Raw genomic sequence first — 18,669 nt, 5'->3', positions numbered from 1 at the left:
GGTGTCATCCCAGGAGTAATCTGTTGGAGCTCAGGGATGAGAGGGCTCTTCCATACATCTATTTTTTCCATAGAGGCAGTTTTGGCCTGAAATGGGATTTTGACTTGGGGATGCAAGCCTTAGGCCTCGGGGTCGATCCTACTACCCGGTTAAGTGTGGATTGATGTCCCGGAGGCTAGATATTGGTTTGGGAACCTATGTTGATCATTTTTATTGATGGTATCCTATATCTAGTTATGACTAGGTGACCGCTAAAGGACAAAAAGTTGATCATTGTCAAGGGTGGTTCCTTTATTTATTGTAGCTCAAATTTGAGGTAAGAAAACTACACCCCATGTGTGACATACATGGCTATGATTGATGCATGTTGGATGTTTAAATGTAAACATTGATAGCATAATGAATGCTTGGAAATTTTCCCCATTTGCATATGATTATTATTGAGGCATGCTGGTTGGTTAAATGTGATACATGTGATGCACGAGAAACATGTGATTAGGGCACGATCATGATTATGCTGGCAACTATTAGGTAAGCATGCTGAATGCCCTACTTTTGGATAATTGGCATATGATACACATTGATAGCATTGCTTACTTGTGGATGGTACTGACTAATTAGTCAGATTTGGCAAAGGTGTTAATGTCAACTGTGAAGTTGTGACTCACTAGTCAAGTTCAGCAGTGGTACTGGGCACTGGTCACATAGGGCAGACTCACTAGTCAGGACGGCCTTAGTGTGTTCCATGCAAGCCATGTCTATTAGATCAAATCGACCTTCTGCATTGAATAACTCAAAGAGCATTAATGCAGGACCGACCCAAAGTTCGATGAATATAAACAAGCGCTTATCTAGCCAAAGGCTAGTCATTTAGAGCCAGGGCCAGCGAGCCCCGTGACTGTTAAGTCACATGGCTATGGGCATCGGCCCTCAGTGACATGCTTGTCAGTCACTCATTTGATGAGAGCCATTGCAGGAAAGCCCAGGTAACGGTGTCATTACACGGCTATGGGCACTGGGCCCTTAGTGACTTGTTTGTTGGTAACTCAGTATGGTTTATCGGAACCTCAAGTGATATTCACTCATCTGATCAGAGCTATGAGCTTGTATGATCATTTTGATCATCATATGCATGGCTTTGGGCACTGAGGCTCCTAGTGACTTGCTTGTTGGTCACTCAGCATGGTTTATCGGAACCTCAAGTGTTGCGACACTCTTCTGATTAAGATTGACTTGATAGTCATCCAATCAGAAGGGCAGGATTTCTTATCTGAGCCCCTAGTGACTTGTTTGGCAGTCACTCATCTGATTAGGTGTGACTTGAAGGTCCTCCAATCAGAAGGGCAGGATTTCTTATCCTGGATACCCTAGCTTTGTTTGAACTCATTTTCATGCTGAATAGAGCTATGTTTGCTAGGCATGCCTGATATGATTTGATATCATGATATGACTGTTTATGAGCATATGAGTTTTCTTGTTGGGCTTCAGCTCACGGGTGCTTTGTGGTGCAGGTAAAGGCAAAAGAAAGCTGGACCATCCTTGAGTTGGAGAGCTTAGGTGATGACGTGTACATATGCAGCTGCTCGGCCAATACTTGGGCGAGGTTCGAAAGAGGAACTAGGGTTAAACCCTGTTTTTCCGCTTAGAACAGCCTGTTGTAAATATTTTCTTGTAATAGACTCTGAAATTATATTTTTGGGATCCCAGTGTATATATTAAACATTCTAGTGAAACGTTACATCTTAACTGAAATTTTTAATCCCTAAACCACTAATCACACTTAGTTACACATTTATGGCCAAACGACTCGATTAGCGAGTTTAGCACTGTTTGCAATGTGCACTGTAGCGGTCCCTGGAGTTGGGGTGATTATTTTTTAATGATGGGGGTATTGCAAATTGTTACACCGAAATTTTGACAAAGTCATAAATGAGCCTCGAAATGTAGGCTCGTAAAGCTTAAGCTTGAAAATGACTAGCAGTGGCTGGAAACTTGTACAAATTTGCATGGCGATCGAGCACAAGTTTAAAAGGTTTGAGCTTAAGCTTCAAGTTCAAAAGAACGATTCTTCTCCAGTCCATATGGGTGTTATTCGAGCCTTAGTTGTAAGCTCGAAGATGTTGTCTCCGAAGATTGAGCTCGATGAAATCACTGGCTAAGGAGGAGGCTGACTAGAATAATGAGCTCGAAGTGTTGGTAGATCTCGAAAGGCGTGTTAACCTTGTGTTCAAGGTAAGCAATGTGTTTTACACACGACAACTGTTAGGAGATCCTTATTTCTTTGGGATTTGTTGTTATCTGACATTAAATCCCAATTATCGTGAGATGTTATTCATTTAATGTATTTATTTACATTTATTTTAAATCTGTATAATTGATTTTAACTTCTCTGAATTAGTGGAAGATATTCTCCTAAATAGGTCTATAAATAGCCTGGGGAATTTCATTTGTAGACACACACAATATTGTACTGAGAATACTCTGTTGAATTGCTCTGAGAAAGGTTTGAGAGAGTATCACGAATCAATAATATTGACTTGTGGACTAGGCAGATTTTAATTGCTGAACCACATAAAAATCCTACTGTTCTTTTTTTATTTCCTAAATCCTTATTTAGTGCTCTTCAGATTTAAGTTGACAAAAAACAGCATCAACAATTTGGTGCTTTCATTGAGAGCATTAAGCAAATCTTTGGATTGTTTAGTCGAAAACCTCCTACATTACCAATGGCCGCCGCGAACAACCCTAGTGATGGTGGGCGACCATTGACACAAATACCCGAGGAACAAACTCCTCACACTAAAGATTACCCACGAAGACATGGGAAGCAACCAATGATAGAACACAACCCAGATGTGGGGAGTGCATCATCTGACTCCCGGGGGCCGCCTGCTCCCAGGTCTGACGAGGACCTCTATTATAATCCCGAGAGGTATATTTCCATTGTGGAATTAGAGAATCACCAAATGCATCAAGAATTGGCAGAGGCCAAAAGGCGCAATGAAGAATTGTCCAGACAGGCCGCTGAGGTCAGGCACCACCCCGAAGGCCCAGAGGACGTCTCCGCAGTAGCACGACCGCCAGGAGGGTTGAACAAGGGGCTCAACAGGCCCAGCCAAGGCCCAGGGAAAATACTGGTGATGAACGCCCTAGAAGGAATACTCAAGCCAATACTACTGGCAACACAACTGTGGAGGTAATTGCATGAACATGGAAACTGAGCTCCCCCATCAGCTCGGAGCTCTAACCCTGAATTTGTCAGGAATAACCTGGAACCAGTCTTGGCCAATTCTGGGCCTTCTAGGCCCAACAATGGGAGGCTACCACCATCGCCTATAAGGCATCCTCCATCTCCTATAAGACACCCTCACCACTCCGAGAGGCAACCGACCTAACTCCTCATAGGAATCGGGCAGGGGGACTTGCACCATAGAAGCCATCTCGTAGTGGCAACCGAGACAGGAATCATTGAACTCGACCAAGACATGGGGGCGAACGAGAGGTGACTTGACGACATAGGGTCACCTAACTAGTGGGAAGCAACATGTCAAGATTGCAAACAATTTGAGCAAGGGGCCGGTTGAAGATACACCTCATAACCATCGAGCCCATTAACCAGAAAGAAACGTTAGATTTATGGGTGGGAGCTTAAACTTCACTAGGTCTGTAAGTTTATATGATATATAACCCATGGATATTGGGAATTATGGCAATAATCCTGATCTTCGAGATCATCTGAACCAGAACCGTGGGCAGGCCAATCCCGCAAACCCTGATTTACACAATCATTTGAATAGTCGAAAGAAATATGTGTAGCCAGTATATCAAAATCAGTATAACCCTATGCCGGGGCAAGGAGCTGGAGTTTTTATAAACAATATCCAGCTACCCCAAGCACAAGCTCAGCCTCTAGTGGACTTGGTCAAGGAGAGAATTAATCAGCTTAAATGAGCGTTCAGGCTCCTTCAGGATGAAAGGAACAAAGACAAGGCTGATGACTCCAACGAGGAGCTTGATCCTTTCACTCCACATATTTCCAACACGCCATTCCCTCATGGGTTCAAGGTACCCCACTTAGCTCCATTTGATGGGACCTCAGACCCATACAGCCACCTAAGCACATTTAATACCATCATGTGAGCCAACAATGTTGGCTACGAGCTCAGGTGCATGTTATTTCCAAACACTTTGATAGGAATAGCGAAAAATTGGTTCAAAAAATTTAGAAGACATTCTATCTCATCTTGGGATCAGGTTGCGAAGGAACTCAAAAAATAGCTTAAGGCCATGGTAGGCGTCAGGCCCGAAGCCTCGACCTCGATCAATGTTAGAAAACTGCCGAGAGAATCATTAAAAAGTTTCATGGCGAGGTTTAACATAGAGATGCCACGAGCACGCAACATCGATGACAGTGGTCATCTTATGGCTGTTCGAGCTGGTATATTACCAAGAAGTTATAACGACCCAAAATTTACTATTAAGGCATAAGGGCCTTGATTAGTGTGTTGGAAGGGCATAACTGGATTATGTGTGATTTAAATGAATACATGCATGATGGTGTGGTAAACATGCTTATATGATTATTTGGATATATGTGATGCATGACTATGTGTATTAGTATGCACGTAGGCCCTGATTAGGTTATAAGGGCATATTCATAATTTTGGCCCGTTGAGGGCATAAATGTAAATATCTGTGATAAATTGTTGAGACCACATTATTATGTGGATATATATTTGCATCTTGTGACTCAAGGCGATCCTAGTGAGCGGTTTAGCGGAAAAGTCACGGCGGGGATTTATACCCGGCTCGGGGTGAGTCTGGGGTAATTATGGGAATTTAGAAAATATATTGGAGAATATTTGATATTGAGGAATATAATTGGTGATTAGTTATGTGTCGTGATGTAAGCAGTAAATATTAGAGACATTCGAGGAAGTAGCGAGAATTGGGAGTAATGACCAAAATGCCCTTAGAATGATTTAAAAGTTTAGTTTTAATTGGGAGTGCAATATGGTTTTTTGGTGTTTAGAATCAGAGATAAGTGTTATACTGCTTTATGGCTATAGTGGAAGTTGTAGAAAGACTTAGAAGTAAAAGAAAAGAAAAGAAAAGAAGAAGGAAATGGAAAGAAGGAAAAATAGAAGTCTCTTCTCTCTCTCGGTTTAGGATTTCTTCTCCATTTCTAGGGGCCTTTTGGACCTGTGGTTCAGAGGAGGTCTAGGTCAAAGCTTATCAATTGGGTTCTTGATAAAGCTTGAGGAATAGCAGAAATTAGTCATCCAATTGAGGTAAGTTTTAAGGTTCTTTTCTTGAATTTCTGGTTTTAGGTGAAAGGGTTTTCTAATCTGAGTTTTGGATGGAATGAAGGGGGATAAGCTTGAGGAAGTGAAAGGGCCTGAGGCTAAAAGGATACTAGAGATAACCTAGGTTGAAATTCTCCATTGAAGGTATGAAATTCTAGCTTTAAATTTCTGAAGTTTTTGGTGTTATAATGAGATTTTGAGCTTCAAAATCAATCATGGTGGTTTCTCTATTTTGGGGTGCATGTGGTTGAGTTTTGTATGGTTGGGTCATATGGGGTGAGTTATAGATGTTGGTAGGCTTGTTTTGGGGTATGGTTGAGGTTTGAATGAGTTTTGGAGAGGTTTGGTTTGAGGAAAATCGAAGGAAGAATTTTGGGGTTTGGCTGTGTTGTGACTAGCATTGTAGCACCAGTCGTTGGGCACTACAGCGCTAGGCCTTGTGGTCTGGGCACCTGTTGGCTCTGTTTGTAGCACTATAGTGCCCTCTTTATGGCGCTGTAGCGCTATATTTCTTAGGGTTTTTTCCTGGGGGCTCGCGGTTTGATTCCACCACCCCGTTTGGTGGAATTAGGGCTTCCTGAGGGCTCGGGATTGGTCCTGAGGCTAGGTTTTGGGATTGAAGTTTGGTGATGATTCTTATCTATGGCTGTGACTAGGTGTACGCTAGTCCTCGGAAGGGATCGTGCTTGAGGGTCGGTTTCATTAATCAGAGCTAACGGAATCGAAGGTAAGAAAACTGCACCTGGTTATGTGATTGTATTGGGACTAAGATCTCCCTATATCTGTATGATGTCATAGATGGTATTATGCCATGGGACATGTGATAAATGGCCTAAGAGTGCCATAATCAATATTTGCGCACAGGGCGCGACTCGGCCACTGGTAGCTGAGGACAGCTTGATATTCACTGGGCTTGGTTTAAGCGGATCGGAGTTAGTGGGATAAATAGGGGGTGCGACCTAAGGGCGTCAACCCTATTTATTATATGTTAATTGGTTATTAATGTTAATTGATAAGCTTGGTAAGCTCAGTGCCTAATTATATGGATGTTCTGGACTGTTGAGTATATGTCTATACTGTATGAATTATCTGATTGTTTGATTGATGATTGTGCTCTGTTATTGCGTTTTCTTGCTGGGCCTTGGCTCACGGGTGCAACGTGGTGCAGGTAAAGGCAAGGGTAAAGTGGACCAGTCCTGAGTGGGAGAGCTTTGAGGCTGAATGTACATAGTAAGCTAATCGGCCGCCACGGCCGAGGAGTGGTACAGGATGGGAAAAGCCTAAATGTCTGTTTTTCCCTTAGAGTGGCTAATAGTTGTACTTTTTATCCTGGAATTTTTTAAACTGTCTTTCAACGTTATTACTTTTGGGATCCCATGTATAGAAAAATGTTTGATTATATGAAATTTAACTTGTGTGACCGAAATCTTTTAACCCTAGTTCAATTATAGTTTCAGTAACACATTTCTAAATAAATGACTTGATTAGAAAGTCTTGCACCTTTATAAACACACAGTGTAACAGTCTGGGCTATCTAGGGCGTTACAACTTGGTATCAAAGCGTCCTAGGTTTATGGGTTCCTGAAGACTGGCTGGACATGTACATTCGCCATTAAAGACAAGCTCGACTCAGGGTTTGGTAATTGTGCATACGTGTTTATATGCTTAAATGATTAGAATGGAATATGAATGTTGATATTTCCTTGATTAATAGGGAGCATGAGATACTGATAGGGCCTGGCCCTTGAATGCTGTGTGGTGATATTGAGGCGTGCTTATTGGCATTGTTGTGTATGTGAATGAATATTTGAATAAACTGTTATATCTTGATTGTTTGTGAATGTTTGAGTTCCAATGGTGGATCATGGAAGGATTATTACCCTATCATCGTAGCTTGACCGCCGAGTCGTTGATTACAGATTAACTTGGATAGCTATGCGTTGAAGACGATCTGTACGACTTACCGACAGTAGGCCTGAGGCAAGGGGTGATAACCAGGGCCAGACCCCTCCGCCAGTCCCTGAGAACTGGCAGCAACTTATGGCAGACATGCATGCACAACTATAGTGCCAGGATGAGCAGATCCGTATTCTGCGATAGCAGGCTCCATCAGAGAGTGTTGCCCCTATTGTGCCACCTGCAGTGGTACCAGTTGTACAGCCAGTAGAGGTTGGGAACAGATGGGAGTCATTGTATGAGCATTTCAGGAAGCAGCAGCCCCCAATCTTTGAGGGAGGACCTGATCCACTGAAGGGTGAACAGTGGATGACCATGATTACTACTATCCTGGATTTCATGAGGGTAGAAGGACATGACAGAGTGGCCTGTGCCACATATATGTTGAGAGAGGATGCCCGTATCTGATGGGAAATGGCATCACAAACTAGAGATGTTACTACTTTGACTTGGGAAGGATTCAAAGATTTATTCAGTCAAAAGTATTACAATGTTGCAATCAGGGCAGCAAAGGTTAATGAATTTGTGGGATTGGTTCAGGGCAGCATGACAGTTACAGAATATGCCCTGAAGTTTGATAGACTTACGAAGTTCGCACCGGATCTTGTGCCTACTGATGCAGCGAGACATGATAGGTTTATCAGAGGGATTAATGCTATGATAGCCTGAGATGTGAGGATAACAACAGTTCCTGGGGGGGCAACTTATGCCCGGGCTGTTGAGAACGCTCTTACCGCTGAGGAAGCAGAGAATAAGATCTGAAGGGAGAGTTTAGTAAGGCGGGAGGGCCGCAGGGCGATGCCTCCATATTATGGGTCTGGTAGGGGTGGAGGCCCCATTGATTTGAAGAGGAAGAACCCTGATACTTCGACCGCTCCCGGTCCTGATAGGAGGGGCCGGGGTACCCAGGTTGGCCGTCAGGGAGGCAGTGATTCATGGAGGACCTATCCTGAGTGCACGAGGTGTAGAAGACGCCATCCGGGCAAATTTCGAGCTAAGGCTTGTTTTGTGTGCAGGGTGGTAGGATACCTCAAGAAAGACTGTCTGACAGTGAAGAAAGGAGATGCATGGAAGGTGGACAGCTTGACTCTAGCTCGAGTGTTCACCCTTATGCAGGCGGAGGCCGAGGCTAGTCCCTCGGTAGTGATAGGTTAGCTTTCTAGTGCTGGCTCTCCTTTTAATGTATTGATTGACTCTGGTGCTACACATTTATTTGTTTCTAGTAAGGTGATTGATAGACTGTGTAGACCTAGTGAGTATTATACTTCGGGATTTGGGACTATTTTGCCTACAAGAGAACTAGTAGTTTCTAGGAGGTGGATTAGAGCACTGCCAGTGATGGTTGATGGTAGGGAATTGTCAATATACTTGATTGAGTAGGATATGGAGGACTTTGACATGATTTTAGGCATGGATTGGCTGGTTAGATACGGAGCTACTATTGACTGCAAGAAGAAGATGGTGACCTTTGAGCTGGAGGGCGAGGATCCCTTTGTTTTTGTGGGAGTGGTACATGGACCCCGCGTACCCAGGATTTTAATGCCGAGAGCTAGGGACCTATTACATGGAGGATGCATAGGTTTCCTAGCTAGTGTGGTAGATACCACTAGGGTTTTCCCAACAAGACCGGAGGAGACCAGATTGGTCTAGGAGTTCTTGGATGTGTTTCTTGAGGACTTACTCGGATTATCGCCACACAGGGAGATTCAGTTTGTCATTGAGTTGGCGCCAGGGACAGAGCCAGTGTCAAGGGTACCATATAGAATGGCACCAGCAGAACTGGAGGAATTGAGGGAGCTTCTAGATTTTGGGTTCATCAGGCCTAGCTACTCGCCATGGGGTGCTCCAGTTTTGTTTTTGAAGAAGAAGGACGGGACTCTGAGAATGTGTATAGACTCCAGGGAATTGAACAAGTTAACTATCAAGAATAAGTATCCCCTACAAAGGATTGACAACTTGTTCGATTAGCTGCAGGGTAAGACTGTGTTCTCGAAGATTGATCTTCAATCTGGTTATCACCAGCTAAGGATCAAGGATGAGGACATACCAAAGATGGCCTTCCGAATGAGGTATGGGCACTATAAGTTTCTGGTCATGTCGTTTGGTTTGACCAATGCCCTAGCAACCTTCATGGATCTAATGAACAAGATGTTCAAGGACTTTCTGGATCAGTTCGTTATTGTCTTCATTGACGACATCTTAGTGTACTCCAGTTCAGAGGCAGAGCACAAGCAACATCTATGACAGGTTTTGCAGAGATTGAGGGAGCATCAGTTGTACACCAAGTTTAAGAAATGTGAATTTTGGCAACAAGAAGTGACATTCCTTGGACATATTGTTGGTGCAGATGGGATTAAGGTGGAACCATCTAAGGTGGAGGCGGTTAGGGATTGGCCAAGGCCAAGGAACGCCTCGGAGGTTCGGAGATTTCTCGGTTTGGCAGGTTACTACAGGTGGTTTGTGGAAGGCTTCTCGAAGATAGCGGCACCAATGACAGAATTGACATGAAAGAATTTGAAGTTTGTCTAGTCAAAGAAGTATGAGAACAACTTTCAAGAATTGAAGCGATGACTTATCACTGCACCTGTATTGAGTCTTCCTTCGGAGGGAAGAAAGTTTGTTCTCTACTGTGATGCGTCGAGGTTAGGTTTAGGCTGTGTGTTGATGCAGGACGAGAAAGTCATTGCTTATGCGTCACGGCAGCTGACGGAGTACGAGCAGCAATATCCTACCCATGATTTGGAGTTAGCAGCGGTGGTGTTCGCACTGAAGGTTTGGCGGAATTATTTATATGGGGAGAATTGACAGATATACACCAATCACAAGAGTTTGAAGTACTTCTTCACGCAGAAGGACCTGAACATGAGGCAGAGACATTGGCTGGAGTTGGTAAAGGACTATGATTGTGATATTCTTTACCCTCCGAGGAAATCCAATGTAGTGGCAGATGCGTTGAGCTGGAGGGGCCTGGGTCAGTTGTATAGTTCCACCCAAATCTCAAGAAAGTTAGCTGATGAGATGGCCAGAGCAGGGATAAAATTGGTTGTGGGCCGGTTGGCCAATAATACTCTGTAGTCGACCCTGCTAGAAAAAATTAAGGACAGTCAATTGGTAGACGCTCAGTTACAGGAGGTTAGGAAGAATGTTTTAGTGGGAGTAGCTAAGGACTATTCTATTTCTGAGCTTGGCTTGTTATGGTATCAAGGACAGATTTGTGTTCCAGCTGATGAGGGGAGCAGACGAGAGATATTGGATGAGTCGCATACTACATCATTCTCACTTCATCTAGGTACCACGAAGATGTATTAGGATATACAGACGTTATATTGGTGGCCAGGAGGAAGAAGGATGTGGTGGAGTACGTAGCCAGATGTTTAACCTGTCAGCAGGTGAAGGCTGAGCATCAGCGACCGGCAGGGTTGCTTCAGCCTTTCGATATTCCCGAGTAGAAATTGGAGGATATTACGATGGATTTTGTGGGAGGTTTACCCAGGACAGTAGGGCTTCATGACTCAATGTGGGTGATAGTGGACAGATACACCAAGTCAGCTCATTTTCTTCCCGTGAAGACGACATATACTGTGGAACAGTATGCAGAGTTGTATGTTAGGGAGATCGTACGTCTCCATGGGGCTCCTAAGTCTATAGTGTCAAACTGGGATCCTATCTTTACATCCAAGTTTTGGGGTGGTTTCCAGAAGGCTATGGGAACTCAGTTGAAGTTTAGTACAGCCTTTCATCCTCAGACTGATGGATAGCCTGAGAGGACGATTCAGATATTGGAGGATATACTCAGAGCATGTGTGATATACTTTAAGGGAACGTGTAGTAAGTATCTTTTGTTGATTGAGTTTTCATACAACAATAGTTACCAATCGATGATCGGTGTATCTCCCTATGAAATTTTTTATGGGAGGAGATGTAGATCACCCATTCATTGGGATGAGATGGGTGAGAGGAAGTATTTGGGGTCAGACATGGTTCAGAAGACGAATGAAGCTATTGAGAAGATCTAAAGATCCGAGCTAGGATGCTCGCCTTACAGAGCAGACGGAAGAGCTACGCTGATCCTAAGTGTAGAGACGTGGAGTTCCAGGTTGGGGACCACGAGTTTCTTCGAGTTTCACCACTGCGAGGGGTGAGGAGATTTGGGAAGAAAGGCAAGCTGAGCCCTACGTTCATCAGACCTTTTGAGATCCTGGAAAGGATCGGTCAGGTGGCTTACAAGTTAGCTTTGCCACCGTCGTTGTCGGGAGTCCATGATGTGCTCCATGTTTCTATGCTCTGGAAGTACGTCTCAGATACGACACATGTGTTGAAGTATGAAGATCTGGAATTGCAGACAGATCTGTCTTATGAGGAACGACCGGTTCAGATTTTGGATCGGAAGGATAAAGTTCTACGGAATAAGACGATTCCTCTAGTTAAATATTATGGAGAAATAGTAGGGTCGAGAAGGCGACCTGGGAGACTGAGTCAGCGATGCAGGACCAGTATCCCAAGTTGCTCAGGTAAATTTCGAGGATGAAATTCTCATTAGGAGGGGATAGTTGTAACAACCCAAAATTTACTATTAAGGCTTAAGGGCCTTGATTAGTGTGCCGGAAGGGCATAGCTGGATTATGTTTGATTTAAATGAATAAATTCATGATGACGTGGTAAGCATGGCTATATGATTATTTGGATATATGTGATGCATGACTATGTGTATTAGTATGCTTGTAGGCCCTGATTAGGTTATAAGGGCATATTCGTAATTTTGGCCCGTTGAGGGCATAAATGTAAATATGTGTGATAAATTTTTGAGACCACATTATTATGTGGATATATATTTACATCTTGTGACTCAAGGAGATCCTAGTGAGCGGTTTAGCGGAAAAGTCACGGCAGTGATTTATACGCGGCTCGGGGTGAGTCTGGGGGCAATTCTGGGAATTTAGAAAATATATTGGAGATTATTTGATATTGAGGAATATAATTGGTGATTAGTTAGGTGTGAAGATGTAAGCGGTAAATATTAGAGACATTCGAGGAATTAGCGGGAATTGGGAGTAATGACCAAAATGACCTTAGAATGATTTAAAATCTTAGTTTTAATTGGGAGGGAAATATGGTATTTTGGTGTTTAGAATCAGAGATAAGTGTTATTCTGCTTTATGGCTTTAGTGGAAGTTGTAGAAAGACTTAGAAGTTAAAGAAAAAAAAAGAAGAAGGAAAAGGAAAGAAGGAAAAATAGAAGTCTCTTCTCTCTCTCGGTTTAAAATTTCTTCTCTATTTCTTTGGGCCTTTTGGAGCTGTGGTTCAGAGGAGGGCTAGGTCAAAGCTTAGCAATTGGGTTCTTGATAAAGCTTGAGGAATAGTAGAAGTTATTCATCCAATTGAGGTAAGTTTTAAGGTTCTTTTCTTGAATTTCTAGTTTTAGCTGAAAGGGTTTTCTAAATTTGAGTTTTGGATGGAATCAAGGGGGATAAGCTTGAGGAAGTGAAGGGCTTGAGGCTGAAAGGATACTAGAGATAACCTTGGTTGAAATTCTCCATTGAAGGTACGAAATTCAAGCTTTAAAGTTATGAAGTTTTTGGTGTTCTGTTGAGTTTTTGAGATCCAAGATCAATCATGGTGGTTTCTCTATTTTGGGGTGCATGTGGTTGAGTTTTGTTTGGTTGGGTCATATGGGGTGCGTTATACATGTTGGTAGGCTTGTTTTGGGGTATGGTTGAGGTTTGGATGATTTTTGGAGAGGTTTGGTTCGAGGAAAATCGAAGGAAGAATTTTGGGGTTTGGCTGAGTTGTCACTAGCGTTGTAGACAAGTCATTGAGTGCTACAGCGCTAGGACTTGTGGTCTGGGCGCCTGTTGGCTCTGTTTGTAGCGCTATAGTGCCTTCTTTATGGCTATAGCGCCCTCTTTATGGCGCTGTAGCGCTACCCTATTTCCAGAAGGGGGTTTTTGGGATATTTCTTAGGGTTTTTGCCCGGGGGCTCGGGGTTTGATTCCACCACCCCATTTGGTGGATTTAGGGCTTCCTGAGTCTCAGGATTGGTCCCGAGGCTAGGTTTTGGAATTGAAGTTTGGTGATGATTCTGATCTATGGTTGTGACTAGGTGTACGCTAGGGCTCAGAAGGGATTGTGCTTGGAGGTCGGTTACATTGATCAAAGCTAACGGAATCGAAGGTAAGAAAACTGCACCCGGTTATGTGATTGTATTGGGACTAAGTGCTCCCTATATCTGTATGATGTCATAGATGGTATTATGCCATGGGACATGTGATAAACGACCTAAGAGTGTTGGAATCAATATTTGCGCACAGGGCACGGCTCGGTTTAAGCGGGCCAGAGTTAGTGGGATATATAGGGGGTGTGACTTAAGGGCGTCGACCCTGGTTATTATATGTGAATTGGTTATTAATATTAATTGATAAGCTTGGTATGCTGAATGCCTAATTATATGGATGTTCTGGACTGTTTAGTATATGGCTATACTGTTATTGATGATTGTGCTCTGTTATTGCGTTTTCTTGCTGGGCCTTGGCTCACGGGTGCTACGCGGTGCAGGTAAGGGCAAGGATAAAGTGGACCAGTCCTGAGATGGAGAGCTTTGAGGCTGAATGTACATAGTCAGCTGATCGGCCGCCATGGCTGAGGAGTGGTATAGGACGGGAAAATCCTAAATGTCTATTTTGCCCTTAGAGTGGCTAATAGTTGTACTTTTTATCCTGAAATTTTGTAAACTGTCTTTCAACGTTATTACTTTTGGGATCCCATGTATAGAAAAATGTTTGATTATGTGAAATGTAACTTGTACGACTGAAATCTTTTAACCCTATTTCAATTATAGTTTCAGTAACACATTTCTAACTAAACGACTTGATTAGCAAGTCTTACACCTTTATAAACACCTTTATAATATTAATAACCGAGGTGAACAAAATGGCTCAGAGATTCATCAATGTAGAAGAGGTGAGGTCAGCATTAAAACTGACCCCTCAGCCCACAATAACTACAACAACGAATGTTAACTCACCATCGACCTCGACTACCCCATCGACATCACGACCCTCAGGAGATAACCCTTCAAAAAGGAAGAAAAATGAAGGGAATAACTCAGAGGCAGACTAGGGGAAAAAGAAGAAGGAAGACAAGTATTTCTCTGTTTATACGGTTTACACCGAGCTCAATGAGACTCATGAAAATATCATCCTTGCTAATGAGAATCAGGTCCCATTTAGACGGCCTAACCCAATGCAAAATCAGAAGTCAAAGAGAGACTCCGACAAGTACTGCAGATTCCACCGGGACGTCAGACATACTACTGATGAGTGCCGACAACTGAAAGACGAGATCGAAGGTTTGATCTCGAGAGGATATTTCAGACAGTCAAGCATCATCTAGAGAGAGGGCAACATCTGTGCAACCTACCCAAAAGAATAACAATCCCCGAGCAAGGGAGGATGATCGACCTCCCCCAATAGATGGGGAGGATGTGGTAACCATCTCCAGGGGACCGCACCTTGCTGGATCGGTTAGAAATACCCAGAAGAGATATGTAAACGAGCTCAAAACTGGAGACGGTTCTCCCTACGAGCCTGAACCACGAGACCCAAAGAAACAAAGGGTTAAATCTTAACCCATTACATTTACAGAAGAGGATGCCTCACATATCCAGTTTCCCCATAATGATCCCCTGGTCATCACACTTCAGCTCGCGAACAAAAAGGTGCGCAGAGTCCTGATAGATAACGAGAACTTTGTTAATATCCTTTATAAGGCTACTCTAGAAAAGATGGGACTCACGCTTCGAGATTTGAAAGCCTGTGCAACAAATTTGTATGGATTTTCAGGGGAAAGGATTGCTTGTATGGGATCCATCGAGCTTCCCGTAACCTTGGGAGATTATCCAATCTCGGTGACCAAGATGATGGAGTTCTTGGTGGTTAACACCCTGTCGGCCTACAACGTATTTCTCAGAAGACCGCCCTGATTGGGCTCAGGGTAGTGTCGTCTATTAGGCATTTATCCATCAAGTTCCCAACGTCTAGTGGCATCGGGACACTGAAGGGGGACCAGCTCAACGCACGAGAATTCTATAGCATTTCCATGAGAAGGAAGAACCAAACAAGTGCACAAACACTTGTAGTTATTCAGGAGATGAACAAATCCGTCTTCAAGATAGAAGAAGAGATTGATCCTAGGGTTGAAGAGAGGGTCGATCTTGAACCAATGGAGCAGTTTGAAAAAATGAAGCTCTATGAGAAAGATACCACGAGGGTGGTAAAACTAGGGAAAAATCTTTCCAAAAATGAAAAAAATACCAATTAACTTGCTTTTTGAGAGAAAACCAGGATGTTTTTGCATGGTCACACTCGGATATGGTAGGGATTAGTCCGAGTTTTATGAGCCATGCACTTAACGAAGAAGACTCCTAGACGATGACAGAAAGAAAGCCCTAAAAGAGGAGGTTGAAAGGTTAAAAGCAAATCGGTTTGTCCAAGATGATTTCTATCCTGATTGGATAGCTAACCCTGTGCTGGTTCCAAAGCCCAACAACATGTGGCGAACCTGCATCGACTATTCAGACCTCAACAAAGGCATGCCCCAAGGATTGCTTTCCCTTGCCTTGAATCGACCAGCTCATAGATACCACTGCAGGCCCAGACATTATATCCTTTATGGATGCTTATTCTTGATATAACCAGATAGCCATGCATGCACTCGACCAAGAACATACGAGCTTTGTGACCAACAAGGGCTTGTACTGCTACAACGTAATGGCTTTCGGGCTCAAAAATGCTAGAGTCACATACCAAATATTGGTAAATAGGATGTTTGCTGAGAAGATAGGGAATAGCATGGAAGTTTATATGGGCGATATGTTAGTCAAGTCCAAATATAGCAGTAACCATGTAGAAGATCTCGCTGAATGTTTTACTGTTCTCCAAAAATATAATATGAGACTCAACCTGCAAAAATGCTCATTCAAAGTATCCTCGGGTAAGTTTATTGGATCATAGTGAATGTTCAGTGTATAGAGGCTAATCCTGACAAGATTAAAGCATTAATCGACATGCCCTCACCTCGAAAACATAAAGATGTTCAAAGCTTAACTGGAAGAATGAAGACCTTAAGTAGGTTTATCTCGAAATCTACAAGTCGGTGTCTTCCATTCTTTAATCTTTTGGAGGGGGCGAGAATTTTGAATGGTCAGACGAGTGTGAACTCGCATTTCAGAACCTTAAGGAACACCTCGCCCAACCACCGATCTTGGCGAAACCAATCGCAGGGGAAGTCTTATACTTATACCTTGCCACAACCAAGCATGTGATTAGTGCAGCACTTGTCCGGGAGGATAAGAAAGTACAAAAGCCCATATACTACGCCAACAAGAGGTAACAGGGGGCAAAATTGAAGTACCCACTGATGGAGAAACTGGCTTTGAGCCTAATGCACGCATCTCGAAAGCTTCGACCATATTTCCAAGCACATCCTATCCATGTGCTAACTGATCAGCCATTAAGACAAGTATTATCCAACGCTGAAGCATCTTGGAGATTGTTGAAATGGGCTATCGATCTCAGACAGTTCAAGATTACCTATCATCCTAGAACAACGATCAAAGGACAGGCTTTAGCATATTTCATTGTTGAGTGTACAAGGATCTCTAACGAGGAAGTCGTAACCCTAGCCCACGAGCTATGGAGAATTTATGTCGATGGGTCCTCTAAAGAAAATGGATCAGGGGCATGAGTTATTCTAATCACCCCGACGGGAAATCGCTTCCTCTCGGCGATAAGATTTAGCTTTGAGGCATCAAACAACGAGGCTGAGTACGAGGCGTTGTTAGCGGGTCTCCGAATAGCTGTCGAGCTCAAAGGAAAGGCCATCCATTGCTACAGTGACTCACAATTGGTAGTTAACCAGGTCCTGGGTGAATATCAGGCTTGTGGCATAAAAATGGCGGCTTACTTGGAGAAAGTTAAAGCAACATTTGGGTGGTTTGAGTTCTACGCTATCTTCTAATGACTCTAGGGGAGTCCCCTCTCTATAAGTGGGGGATAGTCTCGAAAGGTCCCTACATATGTTGGTCCCATACTGTACAACTACTCATCCCAGACCTCATTTAAACTATACATTTTCTGGTATTTTCCTAGCCAGCTATCAAACCTACAGACTCTAAGGTCAACCCTTAACCATGATAATAAGTTATCCCTAGGGTCCTCGAATAGGATCATCACGTCAGGCTCATGCTTAAGTAATGACGGAGACCACATGGAGTGATCCAACACTACTTCACCTTCATCCGCCGAGATCGTTGAGGCCTTGTTGTGGGCTTCATTGCTCGAGACTGGTCGCTCGTGTAGGCGGGAGGCAGTGGCATGGGGTTTTGAGCCTGAAGGTGTCCTCCTGGGGGAATTTTAGTAGTGGGGATTGGCACATCTTCCCACCTCAAGTATTTTCGAATCCCTGAATCATTTGTGGACTCGCCTTCGTCTAAAAGGCCTCAAGCTCGGAGCTTGTCTTCATGGAGGAGATGGGTGAGGGACCTTCGACCATAAGGGAGTTGGAGAATTGTTTCCATATGTTCCGTCATGGCCTTTGTTGGAGTAGGTCGGTGATAGTTGGCTGCAGGCAAGAATGGATTAAATATTCCAAGCTCAATTGTTCAAAGAAAAATAGAAAAGACGTGTTGAATTACATATGAATGTGTTGGAAGGAGTATAATTGGGAAGGAGCGAGCCCATCCATCCAGAAGAATATCGTCTTGAAATTTGGAGGATGGTTTGTGATGTCCTCGAACAACCGCTTCTCCTTCAGGTAACAAGACTCTGAAAGAGTTGGTCGGAAGTTGGAAGGGGGCAAGGCCAGCATAATCCAAGAAATTTTTGAAGTAGCTCTTCAAGGGCAGTAGGGCCCCAACCCTCATATGTTTGCGGCTCCAGGCGGCAAGCTTGACCTTACAATCGGGATTGCCATCTCATGGGGCATAGCAAATCCTTTCGTTGGAGGTTGGAGGACAACACATCAGCGTACAAAAAAGCTTAAGGTCATGGTAGGCCATTAGCTTGGAGATATGACTAGTGGAAGTAACCGAGATTTGGTAGTACTCAACCTCGAAAAACTCCTCCTTCGAGGTAGGGACTGAGAGGGCCTAGGAGGTGGTTGGACGTGTTGAAGTATCCTTCATTAGAGTGAATGAAAGCTCACCAGGTGGAAAGGCAATGGTGACTTTTAGTTTGGGATCTAAGGGAATAGGCTTGATATCAGGATCTGGGTTGGGATAGACTGCGACTCGGAGTATTTTCCTTTTCCTTTCCTCGACCTCATCGATTTGGCGTCGAAAGTGAGCACGTATGTCTTCTTGTTCGCACCTTTCTTCATGCTTAAGAATTAGTCGTTGATTTCGTGTGAATGG

The sequence above is a fragment of the Humulus lupulus genome, chromosome 5 (assembly GCF_963169125.1).
Source record: "Humulus lupulus chromosome 5, drHumLupu1.1, whole genome shotgun sequence".
In the NCBI taxonomy this organism is placed as follows: Eukaryota; Viridiplantae; Streptophyta; class Magnoliopsida; order Rosales; family Cannabaceae; genus Humulus; species Humulus lupulus.
The sequence above is the reverse complement of the archived record's forward strand: the minus strand, read 5'-3'. Positions refer to the sequence as shown.